This window comes from Brassica napus, chromosome C4 (assembly GCF_020379485.1).
Source record: "Brassica napus cultivar Da-Ae chromosome C4, Da-Ae, whole genome shotgun sequence".
NCBI lineage: Eukaryota > Viridiplantae > Streptophyta > Magnoliopsida > Brassicales > Brassicaceae > Brassica > Brassica napus.
Window position 1 is genome coordinate 15,673,111 of NC_063447.1, and position 6,851 is coordinate 15,679,961.

General features: G+C 28.6%; 1 long non-coding RNA gene across 1 annotated transcript; it reads left to right on the top strand.

The window, feature by feature from the left end:
- The first annotated feature begins 4,828 nt into the window (after positions 1 to 4,828).
- LOC125585385 lies at positions 4,829 to 6,431 on the top strand. The gene is made up of 2 exons (XR_007322310.1): positions 4,829 to 5,655; positions 6,048 to 6,431. It is a non-coding gene; the product is annotated as an uncharacterized LOC125585385 (long non-coding RNA).
- The last annotated feature ends 420 nt before the right edge of the window (positions 6,432 to 6,851 follow it).

Sequence of the window (6,851 nt, forward strand, 5' to 3'; positions counted from 1 at the left end):
GGTATTTCCATTGTGGGAATTTAAAAGAGTTTGTATCATTGTTTACTTCACTGCACTGTTTGGTTTCCTTATTATTTTAATGGAAACCCAACAATCTCAACGTATCCAAACGCAACAGCGACTTCTTGTCACATATTTTCACACTTGTCTTTAGGTCGGCCTCTCCAATGTACCTATAATTACAAAAAATGACATCTCTTTGGTAATATTAAGCAGAAAAAAGTAATTCAAATATTAGTAATAAGAGTTAACAAATTATTTCAAAGGCCTATAAATATATTTATAAGGGTTTATAAAACCATTTACAAAAATTTATAAGAGTTTATAAAATCTTTTATAAATTCAAAAATCATTTCTAAGAGTTCACATAAATCATTTTACAAGGTTTATAAGAACTTATAAATATATTATAAACCATTATAAATGGTTTATAAGGGTTCTTAAAATGTTTATAATGGTTTATAAGAATTTATAAAGGGTTTACAAAACCACTTACATGTGTTTATAAAAAATTTATATAGAATTTATAAGGGTTTATAAATGTTTATTAAGGATTTAAATAAGTTTATAAAAAGTTTATATAAGATTTGTAAGGGTTTATAAAAGGTTTTAATGGGTTTTGAAGAGTTTGTATAGGGTTTATAAAAAATTATAAAGGCTTTATAAGACTTTATCAAAAGGTTTATTAATAGTTTAGGGAGTTTTTTAAGTTGTTAGAGAAATATCTATTCAGCTAGAAAATATATTAGAAGAATCAGGTTGGTGATGTTTTGTAGTGTTACATCTTTTTATTTCATGAAATCAGTTATAGAGTGTCTGACAAAGTGTTGTAAGTACATTAAGAACTGAAACATTGTTAAAAGATAGTTGCTTGCTACTACTACTTCATCTGAAGGATGAATTCTTCTAAAGTCATTAAGAAACAGACATTTAGAAGAAGTCATCATAGTCTTCTTTGAGTGTGAATTCAGCTGAATCAACCACCAAGCAAGAGGAGTAGAAGGCATCATCATCACAGAGCCATGGCGGATTGGGGAGCGCCAGGATTGGGGAGCGCCATGGATCGTAGATGAGCTCTTCAAGCAATCAGTAAACTTGGGAGATGGAATCTCTTCTGGTTCGTCACAAATCAGATTGTTCTTACCATCGATCTGAAACCAAAAACACACAAACCAAGTAGAGTCACAAAAAGTACCATTTCAAGTTCCACAACAAGAAGAAAGATACAAATTGAATCAGAGAAGTACTCAAAAATATTCAACACAAAAATACTCAAAGCAGGAAGGATCGACAGCATATATCAAAAGCAATAATACATAAGCATTATGTTCTTCATCGATAAATACTTATAAGGTTTTATAAATTTGAGATTTATTAAAAACTTCATGAGAAAATCTTTGTTTTCCTTCCCAGAAACTGATTTTTGAGAAATCACGCTAAAATTAAACAAAGAGATGACGATCACCATAGATTTTTTGGTCATCATTGTTAGCTTCTCACATAGATCGTCTTGTTCGTTTGAGATCGTCAGAGTTGTCGGATCTGGCCGAAGAACTCGTCAGCATCGTCGGATCTGGCTGGAGAACTCATCGTCGTTGTCAGATCTGGCAGGAGAACTCGTCAGCGCGGTCGGATCTGGCCGAAGAACTCATCAGTGTCGTCGGATCTGGCCGAAGAACTCATCAGTGTTGTCGGATCTGGCCGGAGAACTCATAGTTGTCGTCGTTAAATTTGGATCTGAGATTTGAAAAAAATATTTTGGTATTAGGAAATTAGTGACAATTTCCCATACTTAAAAGGTTTATTTTAGTAAAAAATAAAAATAAATTTATATTTTAAATAATTACGAAATTAATTGAATACTTAAGGGAAATTGCCACAAATACCACATTCATATTACCACTTTTCATGTTTACACTAACCATTTTTATCCTCACTTTTAATGAAGGATAAAAGACACTTATTTCCCTAGGGTTAACAAATTTAGACTTAGAGTTTAGAGTTGAAGGGTGGGGTAGGGTTTTTGGAATGTGAAATTTATGATTCTAATAAATATATAAATAAATACTTACAAATATAAAAAAAACTTAAAAATAGTTTCAAACATATTTTTTTATTTCTAAAAAGAAATTTGGATAAAACAATTCGAAAAATTATAAAAAACTTTGAATTTGGAAAAGTATAATTCGAAAACATAAATTTTTATTTATTTATTTGAATAATGATTTATTATATATAGAGAGAACAAGGGTATAACAGTCTTTTCTCACTTAATGAAGAAAGTATTTCTGAAAATGTCCATTTAGTGGTGGTAAAGATAAAAAGTGGTACCATGAAAATGGTAAACATGAAATTTTCTCAATACTTAAACTGTTTGTTTAAGTGAAAAAGAAATATACATTTATATTTTAAATAAATATGAAAGTAATTAAATATTTTAAAATGTCGGCTTTAGTGAAAAATACAATATATATATTTATATTGTTAAAAAAATATGATAAGATTTTATTCAGATGTAATTCAGGGAAAATTTAGGAATATATATTTGATTTTTTTCTAAAATAGTTAAAATAATTCAAATATGTATGCAAAAATAATTTAAATATTTTTTAAGGAATGATCCAACTTAAAAAATCACACATGAAATAAAATTGTGACTTCTATTTTAAATAGATACTAGATTTTGATCTGCGCGCCCGCGCGGATGTTTTAAAAACAAATATGATGCTATTTGTTTTTTATGTCACTATTTAGGGTTGGGGAAAAAACTCGAATTCGAAGAATCAAACAGATCCCAATACGAATAAGTAGTACCAAATCCGAACCTAAATTGATTAAATATCCGAATTATTCAAAATTTTGGTATTTGAAGAACCGAAACCTAATCCGATCCGAACCGAAGTATTTTGGGTATCCTAAATAGATTTATATACTTATTATATATATTAATTATTTTAGATTTAATATATATATAAATATCCAGAAAATATATGATACTTTTAAGTTCGTTTAAATACATGAAAATATATACAAATAATCGAACGTAAATATCTAAAATAGTTAAAATATACTCAAAACTCCAAAAATACTTAAATAATTATTAATTCTCTATCAAAATATTTAAACCAAATCAATTAAAATTGGTTATCCAAATCCGAACCAAATCTTCAAGGATCTTAACCGAACACGAAATCCCAAACAGACCCGAAAACGAACCCGAATGCCCACCCCTAATCACTATTATATATCCTATATGTGTCATTATAGGTTACAAAAATATGTGTTATCATATAATTAATCGTATTTTATGTGTACCATCAAATAAGTTTTCTTCTAATTAATAATATTTTATACGTACAATCACATATATTATATTTTTAAATTTCAATGTGAAATATAAAAACCACAATTTAAGTTGGTGTTTGAAATTGGACTTTGTATTGTATTTTTCTTATATATATTGAAAACATTTTTATAATGGTTATTGGAAAATATGTTTGTAAAAATCAAATATTGAATATATGTATATTTTTGAACGAGTTTTTGATATAAACTAATTTTAAATTATTATTTTGATTTGAATATATATATCAAGTAACATAAACTCATTGCTTTTTAATATAATGTAATGGACTTCTATTTTCTCAATTGTATAAGTCCATTACTTTTGTTTCCTAATTTACTGTTATTCATTTTTCCAAACACCACTATTTTTTTTAATTATTATATATGTTGCGAAACAAAAGCTTAGAGTACTTCTATTTTAATAAGATAGACTAGATTTTGATCCGCGCGTCCGCGCGGATGTATTTTTTAAAAAATATGATGCTATTTGTTTTTTATGTCTCTATTTAAGGTTGGGCAAGAAACTCGAATTCGAAAAACCAAACCGATCCCAATCCGAATAAGTAATACAAAATCCGAACCGAAATTGATTAAATATCCGAATTATTCAAAATTTTGGTACTTGAAGAACTGAAACCTAATTTGACCCGAACCGAAGTATTTTGGGTATCCAAAATAGATTTATATACTTATACATATTAATTATTTTTAGATTTAATATATATAAAAACATCCAGAATAAATATGATACTTTTAAGTTCGTTTAAATACTTGAAAATATATACAAACAATCAAATGTAAATATCTAAAATAGTTAAAATATATTCAAAACTCCAAAAATACTTAAATAATTATTAATTATCTACCCAAATATTTAAACCAAACCAATTTATATGTTATGTTAGGTACTCTGACATATGTTATTCAAATTTATATGTAATATATTATATTGTTTATATATTTTTTAAAAATTAAAGCATATAATAAATTTTAAATTTTTTAAAATAATTTAAATTCACTATCCAAATCCGAACCGAATCCTTAAAGATCTGAACCGAACACGAAATCCCTAATAGACCCGAAAACTAACCCGAATGCCCACCCCTAATCACTACTATATATCCTATATGTGTCATCATAGGTTACAAAAATATGTGTTATCATATAATTAATCATATTTTATATGTACCATCAAATAAGTAATCTTATAATTAATAGTATTTTATTGGTACAATCATATAAATAATCACATATATTATATTTTTAAATTTCAATGTGAAATATAAAAGCCATAATTTAAGTTGGTGTTTGAAATTGGGCTTTGTATTGTATTTTTCTTATATATATTGAAAACATTTTTATAATGGTTATTGAAAAATATGTTAGTAAAAATCAAATTTTGAATATATGTACATGTTTGAATGAATTTTAGATATAAATCAATTTTAAATTATTATTTTGATTTGAATATGTATATCAAGTAACATAAACTCATTACTTTTTAATACAACGTAATGGACTTCCAATTTTTTTAATAGCATAAATTCATTACCTTTTTTACATAACATACTGTTATCCATATTTCCAAACAACACTATTTTTTTAACTACTATCTATGTTGCCAAACAAAAGTTTGAAGTACTTCTGCTTTAATAAGATAGATTAATATAACGTAATAGACTTCCAATTTTTTTAATAGCATAAATTCATGGGAAATTGTCAAAAATAACACTTTGAAGATATCACTTTTCATTTCTACCTTAAACAATTTTACCATTAAAATTTTAATTTGCAAAGTACCTCTTTACCCTTAGCTAATTAAATCTAAAACTACTTTTTTTCCTAGGATTTCTTCAGATCTCAGATCCACGAAATTGAATATATCCGATGATCAAAGCCGACGAGATTGGCCAATTCTGAAGAGTACTCTGGCGAGATTCGACGACGATAGCGAGTTTTCCGGCGAGATTTGACGACGTTGACGAATTCTCTGGCTAGTTCTCCGGCGAGATTTGACGAGGACTACAACCTCAAATGGTTTTCAGAATCTATCACCATTGTCGATCAATCCGTTCATGAGCTATGCAGTTTAGTATCAGACTCCGTTCTGGAACTCTCCCGCGGTTTGCTCGAGCTCCAATCTGCACTCGAAGGGTTTTTGATTCTTATCGGTTACGAACAGAAACATGGGGATTGGAAGTTCAATTCGACCGAGAATCATCCGTTTGTGAGGGTATGTGATACACATAGTCGTTCCTCATGCCGTCATGAAGCACTGCCGGTATTCAGATTGCTTATGCGGTGTCTTAAGTAAGTCCCAGGGAAGAACTCGGAAGCAAGTACTTATGATTGACAGTTACTATGATGAATGCTTATAGGACCAAGTACTAAGTTTCTGAGACTATTCAGGACAATAGAAATTTCAGCTGCATTGTCAAGACACTAGTGGATGCTTTCATTGTTGTTGCGAGAGACTTGGTTGGAACTAGATTGTATGTTGTGCTAATTGCGTCATGACTTCATTTTGATCTTTGTGCTCTTTTCTGACATGTATTCATTTATTTAATGCTACCAGGAAGTAATAGAAATGCATGTGTTTGGTGTTCAACTGGTAGATACCGTGCTTTTGCTTTTTCACCAAAAGTAAACATGATCCTGCTAAACATTTCTTTGTCTAACTATGGAGTTTGAATATTTTGCAGGGCTAGCTGTGTGATGTTGAACAAAGGCAAGCATATAGTTGAAGTTGTTTCTATGTTGGTCACTATCCTTCAGTACCAAGCTTATCTATAAGAAACCATACTCTAAGAAACTACATTACTGATGATGCTTATCACTGGAAAGAGAATTTGTAGTTTGCTTGGTCCGTCCACGAACTGGGTGCGTCCGGTTCAGTCCTAGTTCAACAATGTGCCTTCTGTAGCTGTCAAACTCAAGGTTTAGACCTATTCATAGTGCCGGTTATGCACTGGAACATGTGGCCTTGGAATATCTAGTAGTTATTGTATTCATATGCTTCTTTATGAAAGAGTTTTTTGGTGCATAATCTAATATATTTTTAGGTTATGAACCAATCATTTTGATTATCAGAGATATAATAACGAGCATCCATTTACTTGAAAGTAGAACTAGAAATGTTTGATTTCAAGTACAGAATAGCTGGGAATTGCACATATGCGAGGGATGTGGGTAATTTAAATTCAAAAGAAACCATAAAATTATTTATAAAGGTTTATAAATCATTTCTCAAGATTCATAAATCAATTTGTAAGGGTTTATTAGCTATAACAATTTGTAAAGGCTTATAAATTATTTATAAGAGATTTAAATCATTTAAAATATTTTAATACTCAGCTATAAATGTTTATACATCATTTTGTAATAATTTATAAATCAATTATAAATATTAAAAATGAGTCTTATAAATAATTTATAATCCTTTGAAAAAATTTAAATGATCTAGTAAGTCTTATAAATCATTTACAAGTGCTCATTAATAATTTTAT